Raw genomic sequence first — 20,247 nt, 5'->3', positions numbered from 1 at the left:
AGCCTTGAGGTTGAAAACTGTGTCTACCGCGCTGCTCCGCCGTAATATTTAAAAGTAGTTGGAGCAGCCCTTTTCAACACCCGGCGCACTCTCCTCGCGCTGGTCGCAAAGGGTTAATACATTATGCGTTCGCCTCAGGGATGTAGCAGCGTGATGGGCCGCTAGACTGCTGTTTCTCCCTGGGATTTGAGACATCAGTGAAAAGTAAAGACAACACAAGCGAGCCATAAATGTTTCACCGTGGCGCTCTGACGGTGCTGGGTACAGAGTTAATGAGGCTATCGAAGGTTTTGAACCTGACCTACAAAGCTCTGAACTTTACCTCTGTTTTTCTAAAGTTTCCTAAACATGAGCATTTTTCTTGAAGGGGGCGCTGTCCATGGTGCTGAATGGCTCCCCCTTGTTTTCCATTAGAGGCGGGACAAATGAAGGTGAAGTAAAATGCCTCAACATTTAGAAGGATTTGGGATCTATTACGATATTTTTTTTAAAAACACGTAAACATATTATCATACTTCATCTTTAAAATAACACTCTATGGCCACTCGCTGACCTTTTTAAATGTCAAAATCTAATTTCTGTACTTCTCTAATACTTTAAGATCCGCACTTTAAGGACAGAACTATACAAAAGGTGTCTTTAAAAAATAATAATGTATTTTTTTAGTACAGTTGGTGGACACTAAAACACGTACCACAAGGAAACATCTATGTATATATGTAACTTAAACATTATGACAGGACATTGAGAAAGGTGTTGTCCTTTTCGAGGAAATTCTGAGCATCAGACTGTTTATGCCCTGCATTCATGTGAATCTTTATACATCCATGTGCATCACTATGCTGAAATACTTTCTGTATTGGTTTCAAATAGATTTATTTCTTAACATTTCTCATTTTGTCTTATTATTCAAGACACACAAAGGAGCGATTTAATCTTCTTCCTTTTCTGTTAGCCTGGGTTCAGATGTTGGAGGGTAACAAGATGTGCATATATTCTGATGTAGTTCTGCAAGATTTCAAGCTTTCTGCATATTCAAAACGTGTCTTTCAGGATGAGTTTTGTTAATCTTGTCCATCTCAACTCTGAAACACAGAACATGTTGGATTTATTTAATTCAATAGTGGACATTGGTTGCACACAATTGTTTTGCTTTGGCAGAAACTTAAACAACTGAGTTAAATCAACACAACTCATTCATATTCAATAAACCTGTGCATTTTGTGTTGAGAAAACATGATTGAAACATGTCTAGATGAAGTACAGTGGGGCAAAAAAGTATTTAGTCAGCCACCGATTGTGCAAGTTCCCCCACTTAAAATGATGACAGAGGTCAGTAATTTGCACCAGAGGTACACTTCAACTGTGAGAGACAGAATGTGAAAAAAAAAAATCCATGAATTCACATGGTAGGATTTGTAAAGAATTTATTCGTAAATTAGGGTGGAAAATAAGTATTTGGTCACCTCAAACAAGGAAAATCTCTGGCTCTCACAGACCTGTAACATCTTCTGTAAGAAGCTTTTCTGTCCCCCACTCGTTACCTGTATGAATGGCACCTGTTTGAACTCATCATCTGTATAAAAGACACCTGTCCACAGCCTCAAACAGTCAGACTCCAAACTCCGCCATGGCCAAGACCAAAGAGCTTTCGAAGGACACCAGGAAAAGTATTGTAGACCTGCACCAGACTGGGAAGAGTGAATCTACAATAGGCAAGCAGCTTGGTGTGAAAAAATCAACTGTGGGAGCAATCATCAGAAAATGGAAGACATACAAGACCACTGATAATCTCCCTCGATCTGGGGCTCCACGCAAGATCTCATCCCGTGGGGTCAAAATGATCATGAGAACGGTGAGCAAAGATCCCAGAACCACACGGGGGGACCTGGTGAATGACCTGCAGAGAGCTGGGACCAAAGTAACAAAGGTCACCATCAGTAACACACTACAACGGCAGGGAATCAAATCCCGCAGTGCCAGACGTGTTCCGCTGCTGAAGCCAGTGCATGTCCAGGCCCGTCTGAAGTTTGCCAGAGAGCACATGGATGATACAGCAGAGGATTGGGAGAATGTCATGTGGTCAGATGAAACCAAAGTAGAACTTTTTGGTATAAACTCAACTCGTCGTGTTTGGAGGAAGAAGAATACTGAGTTGCATCCCAAGAACACCATACCTACTGTGAAGCATGGGGGTGGAAACATCATGCTATGGGGCTGTTTTTCTGCCAAGGGGACAGGACGACTGATCCGTGTTAAGGACAGAATGAATGGGGCCATGTATCGTGAGATTTTGAGCCAAAACCTCCTTCCATCAGTGAGAACTTTGAAGATGAAACGAGGCTGGGTCTTCCAACATGACAATGATCCAAAACACACCGCCCGGGCAACAAAGGAGTGGCTCCGTAAGAAGCATTTGAAAGTCCTGGAGTGGCCTAGCCAGTCTCCAGACCTCAACCCCATAGAAAATCTGTGGCGGGAGTTGAAAGTCCGTGTTGCTCGGCGACAGCCCCAAAACATCACTGCTCTCGAGAAGATCTGCATGGAGGAATGGGCCAAAATACCAGCTACTGTGTGTGCAAACCTGGTAAAGACCTATAGTAAACGTTTGACCTCTGTTATTGCCAACAAAGGTTATGTTACAAAGTATTGAGTTGTATTTTTGTTATTGACCAAATACTTATTTTCCACCCTGATTTACGAATAAATTCTTTACAAATCCTACCATGTGGATTCATGGATTTTTTTTTCACATTCTGTCTCTCACAGTTGAAGTGTACCTCTGGTGCAAATTACTGACCTCTGTCATCATTTTAGGTGGGGGAACTTGCACAATCGGTGGCTGACTAAATACTTTTTTGCCCCACTGTAAGTTGAGCTCTTGGAATATATTAATCCTTCACAATTTTGTCATTTTTATTCCAACACTATTCAATAACCAGTACTACTTGGTCACTTAAATACTACATGTTGTCTTCATATTACATCAACAAAGTCTAGTTAACATAAAAAATTGAATGGATTTACAACAACTTCCATATCTTTATCTGGGTTGCAGGGGCATAACCCCAAAGTGATAGGTTAAGAGGCAGGGTCCACCCTGGAAAGCTCACCAGTCTATCACATAGAGACAAACAACCATTTGCACTCACACATACATGGGTAGTTTAGAATGACCAATTAACCTAACTCTAATGAGTACAGGACTTCTAACTGTGGGAGGAAACAAGAATCCCCAGAGAGAAGCAACTGCAAGCTAGTTAGATTGTAGATTTGAACCCAGGACCTCCTTGCTGTGAGGCAACAGCACTAACCACCACGCCACCAATCCAGGCTTAACAACAGTAAGAAAGCTATGATTACAAGGCTTGATGCAGATAGCAGCTAGGATGGTGTGTGTATAGTTGTCTGCCTCTTATAACTCCAGTGATTTTCCTGCAGTTTGAAATCTTATGTGATCTTGTGAATTTCATGAGTCCAGCTACTAACCACTCTTACTAGATTCTATCATGTCATCTCAACAAGAACAAATTAAGTTGCTGAATTTCATTAAGACCCTACATGATTTAATTGCGTTCACCATAGAAACATGAAATTATTTTGTTCAAATTACAAGTTAGACTTTTGTAAATGAAACAAGTACCCAATTTCCTTTTTTTGGTATACTTTTTTGGTATACCAAAAAAAGCAGAGGCGGCTGCTCGACTTGAGACTCGAGATGGACGCCTTCCTCAAACCACAATCCAAAGGGCGCGAGACAAAATCACGTGCGGTGTCGCGAGATTTAACATTGCTATATTATTGACGTACTTCACTCGAACAAGATATGAACAACTTAATATACCCTCTCTGCATATCATGTAATTTCTATAGTTACACTGAACTTTAAAGCATGAGGCAATTGTGTTAAATACACGCAAGATGCCTACATAAATCCAAGAGATGGCCAGTCCCCTTTTTTCAGTATATGTTAGTGAAGCTGTAAAAGAAAAACAAGGAACATTAACTTAAGATTAGCGAACCAACTAAGAACACTGGTTAAACTGCAAAACAAAATTTAAACCTTCTCCTCTGTTTTTCTTTCTGCACCTGCAGGTTTATCAACATGCCCTGAGAAGTGAAGGTGATCCTGAGTGTGTCTGGAATACTGAAAAAATAAGCAGCTGCGGGACTTTTGGAAGAGGAATATTGTCCCACTCCTGTCTGACACAGGATTCTAACTGCTGAACAGTACTGAGTCTTCTTTGTTGTATTTTTCATTTCATGATGCACCAGATGTTTTTAATTGCTGAATGGTCTGGACTGCAGGCAAACCAGTTAAGCATCCGACTTTTCCACTGGAAAGTCATGGTTTTGTAATAGCTGCAGTATGCAGTTTAGCATTATCTTACTAATGTATCGAAGGCCTTCCCTTAGAAGAAAATGTCTTCTGGATGGCAGCATTAGTTGCTCTAAAACCTGTATATTCCTTTATGCATGGATGGAGCGTTTCCAGATGTGCAAGTTGCCAATACAGTAGGTACTAATGTACCCCCATTCCATCAAAGATGCAGGCTTTTCACCTGAGCGCTGATAACAAGGCAAGTGGTCATTATCCTCTTTAGTCTGGAGAATGCTTTTTCCATGAGTTCTAAAAAGAAATGATAAATTACAAATTTTGATTAATCTTACCACAAAACACTTGTCTACTTTTGATCAGCTGATTTTAGATTCGCTTTAAGATAGCTGCATGCTCTCATTTGGCTTCTTCTGTGCATGATAGAGCTTTGACCTGCAGTTGTATTTTTTATATTTTTAAATAAATAATGATTGATTTTTAACACTTGGATGAAAATCAGTGACTGCCTGAAGTTTAGAACAAATGGATCACCGAATGCTGCGTCTCCCCTGTTGAGGTTCTCTTCCAGGCTTTTAATGCAACCTTCAGTTGCTGCTTGCTTGTAGGCCTCTGTGCTGGAAAAGCATGCTCTTGGTCACATGATCTCAAAAATATCCTATTTCTTTGATCTGGACAAACGTTTGGGTTGCTTTTGGAGCATCCTTGGGTCATTATCCATTTGCACTGAAACACTGATCAGTTTTGCAACATTTGGCTGAATCTGTGCAGAGAGTATAGCCCTGCACACTTTAGAATTCATCCTGCTTCCTCTATCAGCAGTCACATTATCAATAAACACTAGTGACCTGATTCCACTGGCAGCCATACATACCTTTTCCATAATGCTACCTCCACTATGTTAGACATATAATGTTGTATGTTTAATTAATTTAAGACCATAAGCTGTTTCTCTCCTACTCCTTTATTCCCATCATTCTGGTTCAAGTTCATCTTGGTTTCATTTGTCCAAAGACAGATGTTGCGTTGTTGTTTTTCTTAACTATAGAAATAATTCTGTCATCATGCACTTTTCTTCTTTTTTAGACCTTTTGGGTCTTTAGATGTTGCTAAGCTGGCCAGGTTCCATTGATTGTTGATTTGGCCTCTTCTACATTTTTTAGTATCTCTCTGAAAGGTTTATCTATTTATCTATTTATATTGGCAACCTCACTAACTTACAAGCTCTTTGTTTGGCCCTCATTTTTATCAATACAGTAAAAGCCATAAAACACATTTCAACACTTTTTCAGATGCGACTAACTAATTTTCTCAGAGATTAATAAAATATGCTGATTCTGATTCTTATATCATGTCTGCTTCTTTTCTCATTAAATAACAAGTGGACAGCCCTTACCTGGCCACAAAATAGCTGGACAGTCAGTAGCCCAATTAACTTTAAGCCTTTGAAAATGGGCTGATTATATCTCCAGTGAGTAAACATTTACTAGAATTTTTTTGTAAAACCCCTTGAATCTCAGCTGAAACGTGGACAACATCTGCATATTAATTAACCATGACTGTTTAATTTTAAAAGAACTGTAACAGCATCCAGAAGCAAAAGTACAAAAAAATATATCTTCATCCAACAAAATTATCAACCAAACACTGGTATTGTTTTTTTTCCCTTTTCTCCATGTAGCCTGCATGTATTACAAGTATCTCAAATATAGTGCAGAACTGAGAGCTCTTTAAAATATATATTACCTAATTCCATTTTTAGATGAATGTGGTGTAAAAGGTCTACAATGTAGTCCGTGCCTCTTCTTTACAAGTTAGAACTTTGGCCTTTTTCTGCCACTATTGAACTGTTACAGCAGGGATTCCTAAATACAAAATTCTAAATATAAAATTTCAGAATTGAAAACTCAAATTCAGCCCACTACTGGATTCTGTCCAGTCCCTTCTTTCATCATTGCCATATTTCTGGAGTCCATCTGTCCATCCGTCCTTAATATCCACTTGACCCAGCTGTGCAGATGGTGTCTGGTCATAATCTGAATTTTATGTTGAACTCACTGTGGTTTTCTTCAGTATTGAGAACTCAAATGTCAGCAGTTCTTTTTTATGTTTGCTTCATAACTGGCTTCCACGCCGAGTCTAACAATCTGAATTATTTTCAGCATCCTCATTCATGCTTTTGCATTTCCCTGCTGACTGAATAATACACCTCACCTGGACTATTACATGGATTTCACATTCACAATTGGATCCTGCCAAGTGACCTTGGAGAACTGACAACTGGTGAAACATGCAGCTTCAAATACGAACAGAGGAATGACGAGAAGAAGTTTTAAATCTGAACATCTATCCATTTTCTTGTGCCTATTCAATTCCGAATCAGAGTCAAGCTGGAGCCTATCCCAGCTGTCATAGGGGGAGAGGCAGGGTACACCCTGGACAGGTCAGCAATCCATCACAATGGTCTGAAATGATCATATATATTTAGTTACATCCATAAATTATTGGACACTGACTTCTATTTACATTTACATTCAAAGATCTCATATTACCAGATCACCCCAGTAGAGCGTTTCACTCTCAGACTACAGGCGTACTTCTGTGAATGAGAGGCGGAGCCTTCAGCCTTCAGGCCCTTCTACTCTTGAACCAGCTCCCAGCTTGGATTCAGGAGTCAGACACCCTCTCTACTTTTAAGATTAGGCCTAAAACTCTCCTTTTTGATAAAGCTTTTAGGTAGAGCTAGATCAAGTGACGCGGATCCACCCTTAGTTACATTGCACTAGGGCCAGGCTGCTGAGTATTTCTTCTACACTCACTGTTTTTACTTACTATGTTTTTTCACCATTCTTCATTTAATCATTAGTTGTCATTAATATCTGGCTCTCAACCCCAGCATGTCTTTGTCTTGTCTCCCTCCCCTCACCCCCAACAACAGATGACTGCCCCTCCCTGAGCTTTCTTCCTGTTAAAAGGGAGTTTTTTCCTTCCCACTGTTGCCAAGTGCTTGCTCACAGTGCTTGATTGTTGTGGTTTTCTCTGTATTATTGGGTCTTTTACTTTATAAAGCACCTTGCTGTTATGATTTGGCACTATAGGAATAACTAGGGGTGGGTTTTTATAATCGATTTATTGATTAAAATCGATTCTGGCTTGGATAACGTAAAATCGATTCATTAAAATCCTGAATCGATTTTTTAATATAAATTTATTTTGCCCGAAATGCCAGAATCTCTGGTGACATCTCACAAAATTTCAACAACCACCAAACAGCTAAGACAGTAAATGAGAGCAGGAACATGGATTCTGCACAAAGACTTAGACACACAGCGCGACCCGCGGATCAGAATCAGTTAGATGTCGCCTTTCTCACAGTCGGGGCTGAAAGCCGACAGCTTGCTGATTCTGATCTGTCGGCAGGTCCGCGCTTTGTGTTCACGCCCTTTATGCCCTGATTCTAAAGCTGTTAGTTTGATGTCTCTCCAAACAATATTGACCGAACCAGCAGCAAAAGAAGATCCAAACTAAGCTTCACATAAACATCGTCATGGATTCACTCTGACTTTTGCTGTTTTGCTTCAACCATGATGCACAGCTCTCTCTCTCTCTCTCTCTGTACTTCAACAACAGTTTCCCATCTGTTTTCTTCATTATTCGCTTGTTTATTAAGCACAAGTCTACCACAGCGCTGTCGGCCGACGTTTTTTTTTTCCGTTTTATATACTTCCGAAAAGAAAACCTAATTTCTCAATAGGTTCAATAGGCTTCTGAGCAAATTTAAACTTTTTAAAATTACGCAAAATGCAAAACGGTTAGCCGTGTCTCTAGTAAAACCTCTGTAACTTCAGAGGCAATGTTCATGTGTTGATTAATGGTTTTCTTTCGTTTTTGATGTACTGCAGAATATTTTTATAAAATCCCAGGCCAGGAAAATCACCTTCATGTTTTTCTGTTTTATCCTCAGCTACTTTGACACAAAGGCATCTGCTGTGACGCTTACACCTTTGATAAAGTCTTGCGTGTGTCAGCTTCCTTTTTACAGATACAAAAATATGTAAATCTACTGATCTGAATTATAATATTTCTGACTGTCAGAATTTCCCAGATTCAAATCGAATCGAATCGAATCGAATTAAATCGAATCGTGGATCGAATCGATTCGGGACCTTGTGAATCGGAATTGAATCGATTCTAGAAATCAGTGACGATACCCAGCCCTAGAAATAACACTTAATTGAATTAATTTTCTTCAGTATACCACCAAAGAGGGGCTTAAATCAAATATTCAAGATGTGATTAAACTGCAGAATTTCAGTTTTAATTCAAAGGGTTTAACAAAAGTGCTGCATTAACTATTTAGGAATTACATGATTATATAGCAGACAGAAGCTGCATCCCGGCACTCGGTTCTGCTGTCCTGTATCTCAGCTGGAGGATCATCCTGCTGAACACACTCCTCCTGAGGGGTTGTCAATTATAGCTCCTAGTTTGGACAAAGTCCTTCTCTCCACCGCTGCACCCAGAGTGTCCATGGAGCTTAGGACAGAACTGGCAACCCTAAGGAGCTTGTTAAGTTTACTAACCTCCCTGATGTTCAACCATCAGCATCAGCAAACTGCACCATATAAAATTGCATCTTCTACCACGGACATGTTTTGCTCTCACACACCATTTATTGCTCGGTAATAGAGGCACGCTTTTGGCCTCCTGAGCTTTAATCACTACATAAATGGGACCATGACCAAATCATAGCCCGGAGAGACAGACTTCACACATTTAGATTGTTGACAGCAGAGAGTGCCAACAAATTATACAGAAAGACATGCAATGAAACAGAAAGGTCAGAATTGAAACTCTGACCTGCCATCAAGATGCCCCTAAGACTCAAATCAAGTCAAAACATATTTGGCATGTAAGTAAAATAACAGTATCAAGCGTTTCAAGTTAAACAGGGAAACAGAATTATGCAGGAGCAGATCGTTAAGTGAAACAGGCCAGATTAAGTATACAGACTGAAAGAGTCTCTGTTGAGGTCATAGTACATCAGCCTCCTAGCAAGAACATTAGCATTTCAAAGTCCACGTTCAGATATGGCAGTTTATTTCCTCCACCAGAGTGAAAGGTGATGATAATGTACTGCTTTAATAGCCTCCTCCACAGTTGTGTCGTTATGAGAATGAAAGGACTGTCTTGAAGGACAACAACGTTTGTAATTTCAGTAGAGAAATAATTGAAAATGAACTGTGACCTTATGTTTTGTTTTTTTTACTGCCGTGCAAAAGTGTATAAGACACCATATTCTATATCTGGGTGGTACTTGAAATACTTTTTACATAAACTCTGTCTACTTAGTAAACTTGCAGCTGGCTGAGGAACTGGGCCTTAATCTTGTTTCCTGCTCCCTCATGCAGTGGAAACCTGAGAAACCAGATTACAGTTTCAGATCACTACCCTGCTCGATAATACGTGCGTCATCTCACCAAATCCAACCTCATTTTCATTTGCATTTAAATATTGTCATCATCCATTCCACTCCACCTCCCTGCCATGCTTATTTGAAGTCCTGAAGCAATGATGACCTTCCATGGGGAAAAAATTTATCCTGTCAGCTAGAGTTTAGCACCGTGGGCATCATCGAAAATTAAATTTAAACTCCCTATGCGGGGTAATTCACTTTCACCTATGTACCCAGGATCGGGAACATTATGAGGAGATACTCAAAAATCAGTGATATAGTGCCTTTTTGGCTCTACCATATGTGTTTGCATACATGAATACATACAGGTTGAACAAAGGGACAAAGTGTGTAAGTGAGGAAGAGATCACAAGAAATCTGTGGTAAACAGCTGGATGCCTGAAATGGAACAGACATAAATATACTACACATAACGGTACGGCTGAAAGGTCAGACAGCCAACAATAAGCCTGCCCATCGAGTGTTCTTATAAAACTCTGCCTCAAACTGTTTCCTAAACACAAATAAATATGCTTTCTATAAAAAGTAATAAGCTCAAAAGCCGTAAAGTTCCCTCTCAGAAGGTTACATCTGCAACACCACATGAATAATACAACGCTTATGGGATTTCACATCTAGACCTTTGGAGGAAAGAGTGTGTGCAAGCATGTGTGATGGAGAATGGGGGTGGAGGGCCAGCTGCTGACAGATGTGACACTGAAAAATAAAAAAAAGAGAAAGATAACTAACATCATGAGACATGTAGCTCTGCACAAATAAAATAAAAAACTTCAATCACCACTGCACATGAAAAAAAATCTGAATACAACTTTAATGCCACTTACATCTGAATAGTTTTAAAGTAATCCATCCATTCTCTTCTTCTTATCCTTATCAGGGTCAGAGTCGAGCTGCCTATCGCAGCTATCCTAGGGCACGAAGCAGGGTACACCCTGGACAGGTCACCAGTTTGTCACAGGGCTAACACATTTTTTCAGATAATTATGTGTATTTTAAACTCACATTCATGCTGTTTACACCAGATTCTGACTCATCACACCACTGCTTCAAGGTTTGATGCCTGGTGAGTTTAAATATGCTCTGCTGCATATTGGTTGTAACAAGTAGTTATTTATTGTAATCAGCCGGTACCTTCCCATCATCTGAAAGCACTCTGGTCCTTCTCCTCTGACCTCTGACATGAAGGAGGCACTGTCACAGTGGAAACTGCTCTTTGCTGGATATTTTCTCTTTTTGGACAATTCTCTGCAAATACTGTGGTTATTTGGGAAAATTCCAGTGGATCAGTATCTATATCCCTAAATGCACTAAGGTGCTGCAATGCGGTTGGCGTATTACATAGTTGTGTTAGCAAACAGTCAATCAGTTGTACCAAATAAAGTGGCTGATTAGCGCATATACAAGTAGTGCATATAAAATTAAGATATATTTCCAGAACCATCCACTGTTTCCACAATTTATTTTCAGTGATAAATCCTCCATTTCCTTTGCAAATTGAATTAGGGTGTAACAGTGTGTATCAGTGCCACACTCAAAATGAACTTGGTTTAGCTTGCATGCTTTCATTATTAGGCATATCTAATCTAAAACTTTTTCCACTCTAAAAGTGGTGTATTTGCACAAATGAAAACACAGTTTGAATTGTAATGGGACAGAGAGTGCCTTTGGGAAAGTCAATGAAGCTTTACCTGCTCCCTGTTTGTAAGCTGTGAGCTACACATCTAAAGCAAAGTCTGTCTGACAGCCTGTAATGACATTAGTCACGGTAACTTTAACATAGCTTGTTGCCCCCGCTGCCCACAAGACCATAAAATTAGAAATTACTGCCCCTTTTAGAGCAGCGGCTGGCAAAGTCAGAGTTGGTAGGACAGCTAACGAGTTAACTGTGCACAGGGACTACCTTGATCACCTGCAGGTACTTCCCACAAACATGATGGATATACCCTCAAAATGTAACCCACTGTCATTTGGAGATTACCACTGGTGACTCATCATCTGCTTGAAATAGCTGGATACACTTAGTGATGCACATGAGCGGCACACAAACACTAACAAGCATGAAAGCTCGCACAATAACGGAGCATTTAAATCACCCTGCTACACTGACAGTCAGTGTTTATTATTGTGGATATGTTGATGCAAAGATCCATCTCTTATGTTCTCTGCAGATCTCATTCCTTCGTTTAATTACCTAGTAATGTTTCAGCAGATTAAAAACTCATTTTATCCCAGAGATTTCCTGAGCATTCAATAGAGGCTGCTAAATCCTGGAACAGTTACATATTTAATGTGTTCGAGAGGAACTTTCAGTGTTTCAGTGCCCCTGGCTGCTAAATGCTACCTCCGAAGGTTCATATATATGTATATGTGTGTGTGTGTGTGTGTGTGTGTGTGTGTGTGTATATATATGTGTATATATATGTGTATATATATATATACTGATATAGTGCATGTCCTTTTCACCATGAAATGCTCAAATGTAATGCACCAGCTGCAGGAAACTTTAGTTCAAAAATATCAGAAAATCCAAAAAACCCATATCAGCTGAACCTCAGCAGACACACACCCACACACACACGGCATGAATAAATCTCACACCTTGGTAGGTTTAAGCTGTTCTAGTCTGTTTTCTCTTCTGAGCCAGGCAGCTGCCAGTCCATCATCCCTTCAGACATCCGAATCCAGCAGCAGCAGCAGCAGTTTTCTTCTCATCCCTGTCAAGTTCCAAATGGTTTGAGTTTGAATCAGGTGCAAGTTATATCCAAAAAGTGCAAACGCAGGCACAAGCAAACCAATAGAAATGTTTCACGTATTATTTCCGTGTTCATATATTTGGATCTTTGTGTATAACAGTTTTAAAAGCTACATTAAAGTCACACAGCCATACCTGATTTAATTTAGGCCATTGAAAGGTAAATACAAAAACCCCAGAGTGAGAGATAAGTGGCAAAAAGAAAAAAACAAACAAAAAAATTAATAAATGACATAAAGAGAGAAAAGTACCCTCTTTCTGTGTGAGCATCATCACAAACTAACAAGAAGAGTTCCCCTAAAAAGACAGAAAAAACCCATCACACTGTGTAAAGCACACACACGCATGTGCGCACGCACACAAACACACACAGAAAGAAAGAGCGATATAGAGAGAAGGCTCAAGTCTGTAGACAGTCATTTTTAAAAAACCCATCTTCCACTTAAACAAAGACACATGCACATACACACACCCACACACGCTGGCAACAGACCCAAATGAGGTTTAATTAAAACACGATTAAATTACTTTTAATTCATGATATGGTAATGCTGCTGGCATCCCTGCTGCTCTCTGAGAACGTCTGAGGGATAAAACTAACAGGATTACAAGTTCATCTGAGCTCAAAGCTTTGAGACTTTCTAGGTAAACAAACAATACAGAATACACAATGGTGAAGCAAAAAAGCAAAGTGTCAATTGTGGACATAAAAACACACTCTGAAATTGGATTTCATATTTTCCTGTATTTGTATTGCTTACTTACATTTGCATTCTTTATTATGACAAGTAACTACATCAGGAAACAATTCACTCTATTCAATTAGCAAATGAATATGTAAGAGAATATTTCTAGTCATACAGTATATGTACAAAAGTATTGGTCACGCACACTACACACCTGCAGGAGCTGATCAGCCATAGAAATCCACACCATGAAACGTGGGTTTCCAGGCTTCCATGACTTTCCATGATTTTTGTGCAGATGTTAATAACAGAGGATGTTTGGAACTTGGAGAGTACTGAATCAGCAGAGGACTGATTACATTTATACACGACGTGCCTCAACACATAGTCTGCTCTGTAACTTTATGTGGTCTCCCACTTTGTGCCTAAGCTGTTTTTACACACCTGTGGCAATGTGGCTGAAAACACCTGAATTCACAAATCAAGAGTATTATCACAGTATATAACATAAAAAAAGAAACAAATGTCCAACATTACTTCATTATTTGTGTTCACCGGCATGCTGTATTGTACTGAAGATATCTGAAAAATATCTGTAGTTACAATCAATTTGTAACTTTATTCCTCTCGTAGCAGCTTTGTGCCAAAGGCACCTTATTCCAACAGATACATATCAAAGATAGTAATGCAGAAACCAGATTTTACTTTATCTCATACATTGTGATCTGTCCTCTGTAGCTTGGAGTATGTCCACTGGCTTGAATTTTTAATGTTCAATACACTTCTGTCTTGATAGTCAGCGTCTATAGCAGCATGTCATAACAGTCTGGAGATTATTGCAAGTGAAAAATGTTCCCTGCAGCTAATACTTTCCTTGTCAATAATGCATGAAGTCATATAAATCACAATACGTCTATTTATCTGTCCTCCCCAAGGTCACTCGTTGTCTTCTTCCCCTTCTTCTCACCATGTATTTCTCCTCCTGCACCCCTCATTTATTTGTAAGTATGGCTGTCTAAACATTACCCACATCATCTTTTCATTCTCATTCTCCCCACTGTCTCCTAAATCTTACTCAACCATGTAAATAAATGATGACCATCTTGGCATGATTGTAAGTTCGTTTGTTTTCTCAGAGACAAACACAGGCTGCAAAAATTAAACATTTCTGCTCTGCCGAAGGGCACATCCGTGCATGTGTGCACACTGCAGACTTGTGAACGTATGCATATGTGTGACTGTACACATGCAGAGACACACAGACACACATAATAGTGCAACAGTGCAGCTACACCCCCGAATCCCTGCTGAGCCATCACAAGTCACTGCGCTCTAAATTAAATAACATCAAATTAGATTAAAGTAAATGAAACATCACAGCGGAGCATGGACGAGAGGATGAAAGAGTGGCGTGGGGACAGTGAAGGGAAGGAGAAGTGGCAAAGAGAGGCAGCAAAACTGATTATATGGATTTAAGGTGAAAGAAAGGTCGTGGAGGGAGAGAGGTGAAGATGGGAGAGAAGAGGAAAGGGAAGTAAGGGAGCAAAAATGAAACAGGGAAGGAGTAACACGAGGTGGTGAGAAGAGAGATCAGAGAGGTGAGAGTACACAAGCACACACAGGAGTCAGAAGGACCTTCTGTGTGTGCTGGCTTTCTTACCCATGTGTTCTTTGGGACAAAATTAGAGATAGCACTAATTTCTGTGACAATATTATTCCAGATTTTAGAGTCAGACTGCCACTGAGTTTAGTGCAGCATTACAACAAAAGGCTGTTTTGTTCCATTCAAGTTCTGCTGAAGGGCCATTACAACTCTGTGGAGTGTCGCTATTGCAAAGCAGAGATATTTTGCAAATATTATAGCACCACACACTTTTGCCTGAGTAATGCTCTTTCTCTCTGCCAGTGCGGGGCTCCATAAAGTCCCTGCTACAGCAGGGGAAAAGGAGCACTGTGTTTCCTCAGGTGTTAATATCACCTCTGGGAAGGAGCAGTAAACTGGGGAGATGGAGGCAGATGACCGTGGAGGGTATCTTCATTCGGTAGTGGGCAGTAAATCAACTCCTGCTAGAGGCACAAGGAGGATGAAACAAGAGAAAAGGATAGCACTCCAACTCCTGTTGGCAGTAACTTACCCTTATTTCGTTGACCTCTCTTCTCCTTTAATCTCCCTCTCTTTCCCCCATACTTTTCCACCTCCTGGCCTCTTCCTTTTTACATTCCTGCAAGTTTCCTCCCCCTCCCCATTACATTCCAGTGCTTCTGCAGATTTCATTTAACTGCCTTACCTCATCTGTGCCTCCACCAACCCAATTTTCTCAGTTTTTCGTTGACAGTTGCCTTTTCCCTTTTCCCTTCTCCCCCATCCTCTCTTCTCACCTCCTACTGGCAAAATCTCTCGAGACAAGGAAAAGGAGGTCAGCTTTGTCACAACATAGATTCTCATTTCATTGCCACTGCGATGGGGCTGCCTGGATCTTGGATTGATGGTTTGGGGCTTTTCCACTGGGCTAGAGAGCAGCTGTAAAGCAGACATCATCATTTAGAGAGAAATGAATCTAAAGAAGACCAAAGATAACAAAGTAGAAAGAAGATAAGTCTGTCTTTCAATTTAGGTTGTCATGAACGTAATGGTGGTGTGAGAAAAGTCATTAATGTACAAATAGAGAAACTGAGGCGCAACTATAACATTCATGTGTTTGTCCACCTGATGAATGAAGTCCAATATTTTCTCTTGTTGAAGCTCTATTTTGGTCAAGTCCAGAGGGAAATTTCTGCTAAATGCTTCACTAACACCAGCTGTTTTCTAACCTGTTGTTTGGTGCTGAAACATTTAGTACAGTGAATTTTTCTTATGTTGACTAATGGAAACAGCTGCTGGCTTAAAACAAGACTGAGTAGAACAACAAGTGAATTATGACAGTACAATTATGGGCAGTGAAAATATTTTAAAAAAAGACTTTTTAAATGTTGAGTGCAGGTGCAAAATTCACATCACTATGCTGCAGTGATTAGCAGGTTCATCACGTTGTGGGTACAAAACTGCTGGTTGACTGGTGTCTCTGTGTGGAGACTGCACACTCTCCCTGTGCCCGTGTGGGTGCATCTATCGATTTAGCCTTGTGATATCCTAACAGTCTGACCAAGGTGAAGAAGGACCATCAGCTGGGATCCTTGCTACCACACAAAGCTAAGCATAAGTAACTGGAAAAATGGGCAATATTTCATCGACCTGTTTTCCAATTTACATTTATAGACTTCTCTCATTTTTTACTAGTGCAGCACATGAATTGAACGTGGCATCTCTTGAAATAGCCCTGCGATATACTGTCCAAGATGTACTCCAGCTTTTGCAATATGACAGCACAGGTAGGCTCCAGCTATGAATTGGCGAAGTGGAAAGATGGATGGATAGCTCTGTAGTACTTTCTTTGCTGATTTTTCAGGGCCAGATTTCCTGAAGTGCAGTTTTCTGGCCCATAGTGGCCACTGGTAACATTTTATGGGGCTCTCAGGCACAACAAGGAAAGAAGCATTGCTGTACATTTCATTCCTCCACAATCCATGACATACCATGATGCAGCAGTGCCCAACAACACTAAGGAAGCACTTTTCATAAATTTCAACTTTTCTAATTGAGTCATTATAGCGCAAACCATCCATTTTCCCAACTGCTTAACTCAGGGCTGCAGGGAGGGCTGTAGCCTATCCCTGGCTGTACGATACACATACAGGGTTCACCCTGGACATGTGACCAGTCTATAACACAAGCAACACAGAGACATAGACAACCATTTACTTTTACAGTCAGACCTGCAGCCAATTTAGAATCACAGTTTCACCTAATTTTAGGACTGTGAGAGAAAGCTGGGGTACACACAGGGAATGCATGCAACCTCACAAACCCACAACCTTCTTACTGTGAGGTGACCACTGCACCATTGTGCTGTCCCAGAACAAACCCTCCTGACTTTGATAAATACAGTAGGAACCAAGGAAAGAAGTAACCACCTCAGTAATGCTTACAAAACATTTACACTAGCACAGAAATATCAGGTAGCAACATAAACGGCCAAAGACTGCACAGACACGTTACAATCTTTGACTGTAGTGTGAGAATTTTTCCTGTAAAGAGCTCAGTTACATGCTGTGGTCCCAAATTGGCACTCGGTCATCGAGATTTCGAGAAGCTCTGTCTCAGAGTACTAGGTGTACACTAAACTGTACTAGCTGCTGCTCACTCTGCAAGCATTTTGCATGGTATCAACAAATGGCTAAAGCTCTCTAAATATCAGACATGACATCCATATTTTTGTGCTGAAGTCTGAAGGCTGATCATCCATGGCCATGGTCATTATAGGTCATAAATATTGATTTTCTGTCTTTCCTGTTATGTGCTTTATATTTTGTTTCATGTTCACTAATAATGTCTCTCTGAATTCATCTGAAAGAGACAGAAATAATAAGATGCAGCAAGATTCATTAATACTAATTTATAAAGCGCAGATTAGCAACATCAAGCAGGTGTGAGTTCACTCTCTCGCTCTCACTCTCTCTCTCACACACACACACACACACACACACACACACACACACACACACACACACACACACACACACACACACACACACACACACACACACACACACACACAAATTTGCACAGGTTCAAATGAGACCAGGAACAAGACAAAATTACCCTTGCCCTTGTTGATCTTGAACTGCGGGCAAAGGTCTACATTTGGTTTGGGTTTGACGTCACACATTTTCTGTTCTAACAAAACGAAATCTCCAATACTTATCCACTCATTAGGGTGTTGTAGGAAATTGAGTGAAAGTGAGGGGAAAAAAATCTCTAAATCTTGTTGTACAGGTCTTCGTTCATATTTCATTAGATCTATCTTCTTTGCCGCACCATCTGCCATCAGCTTGAGCAAACATACATGCAGCATGTACACATATCCAGGTGTTCATAATAAACTGCTTCCTCTTTTACTGTGCGTGCCATCAAACACAAATTAAATTTGAGTCTAGGTGTTTAACCTTCGCACAGCTGTAAAATCAAGTGATGGATGGATGGATGGATGGATGGATGGACAGCATACTGAAGCACAGGCTGCTGCTTTTAGTTGCAGAGACTGAAACATGAACAGAGCAGAGCAGGGTAGATGTTCAGGGACAACTTCACCTTGGTATGAACAGCCAATCAAAGACCAAGCTATCTATCCTTTTCATGTGGTGCCAGAAAAACAACAAGCAGAAGAGTGGGTTAGCAGTGATACCATCTCTATGTCACATTGTCAGGGAGCGTCATGCACCCACTTTGCACACACAAACACAAAGCATGGTAAATGGTAAATGGCCTGTATTTATATAGCGCTTTACTAGTCCCTAAGGACCCCAAAGCACTTTACATATCCAGTCATCCACCCATTCACACACACATTCACACACTGGTGATGGCAAGCTACGTTGTAGCCACAGCTGCCCTGGGGCGCACTGACAGAGGCGAGGCTGCCGGACACTGGCGCCACCGGGCCCTCTGACCACCCCCAGTAGGCAACGGGTGAAGTGTCTCGCCCAAGGACACAACGACCGAGACTGTCCAAGCCGGGGCTCGAACCAGCAACCTTCCAATTACAAGGCGAACTCCCAACTCTTGAGCCACGATCGCAGATGGTGGCAACTGATGATGAGAGCTACCTTCAGATTGAAGAGCACTGTTTTTTCCTACATTCACTTCTTCACTTCTTCGAGAGAGCCAATCAAAACACTGAGATTGAATGCGCCAATCGATTATGTGTGAATGCCGGCGCTTCTGTGTGTCCTCATTTGTGACGGTGTGCACGTGCTTGTCAGTACGCATCCATGTGTGTCTCTAAACACAGTATTGATTCTGCAACAAGAAGATCAAAGGCACGTGGGAAGGAAGCTTTTGAGCGAACACTTGGAGGTTAGTTTGTGTCACTCACTGTGACTACAGAGAACTTCACCCGCTTGCTGAAGGTTACCTCTCTTCCTTTAATATTCATGTGGTCTTTTCATGTGTGGCGGATGTTCCAAGAACATGAAAGAGAGCTCGTGGAAAGGAAATTGGGGAGTGGAGGGTTTAGAGAGAGAGAGAGCGAGAGACATCAATCACTTGTTATTTCTGGGATTCAGCCCTAAATGGTGTTAGGAAAAAGAAGGTTTTTCTGCAATTACTATGCCGCTGGTGCTGTGAGTGGAAATAATGAGGGTTGTGTCTAAACTAATTTTTTCATTTCCTCTGTCATTGTCTGCTTAGTAGCTTCATCATAAAAGAGAGACCATGAGCCAGCGACGTAATGTGGAAAGAATGGGGAAATGATAAGCGAGTGGATCCGATAGAGTTTGAGTGAATGAGGTGATTGGACTTTGGATAACATAAAACAAGGCTGGGTGAATGGGCGTGTGTGCGTGTTGTTGTTTGTGCACGTGCGTGGATTTGTGAGCTTAAAATGCACGTGTGTGTACATGTTTGTGTGTAATTATAATGTGATTCAGAAACACACTGGTGGAAGGACGACAAGATCAAGGGCGCACTTAATATGGAGAGATGCTTCCCATTAGCATGACAGCAAACTGAAGAGCAACCAAACGAGAGCACCTGAACACCCTCGCTTTACTCTTTTTGTCACGGCTATTTTCAGGAGAACTGTGAGCAAAAGAGTTTTTTTTAATGTATTTATTTTTTTATTGAATAATCCCTGCTATTGACTATTTAGCCCAGGGGAGGGGTTAGGTCTTCTGCCTTGCCAGACTAAAACTGCTGCATAATAACCTACCGATATAATAAAAAATGTTTCATTCTTTAGTGTAAACAATTTCAAGTACCGTTTGACAAAAAAAAATCGAATTTAATTATATATCTGTTTACACAGCAATAGATGAAAAGTATGAGAAGTGTTAATGACAAAAAGACTTGACAATTACAGTACGGTACATGACTTGAGCCATCATTTCTTTATGTTTTGTA

This window comes from Aulonocara stuartgranti (genome assembly GCF_965226115.1).
Source record: "Aulonocara stuartgranti genome assembly, chromosome: 10".
NCBI classification, from domain to species: Eukaryota; Metazoa; Chordata; class Actinopteri; order Cichliformes; family Cichlidae; genus Aulonocara; species Aulonocara stuartgranti.
This window is presented reverse-complemented; position numbering follows the sequence as displayed.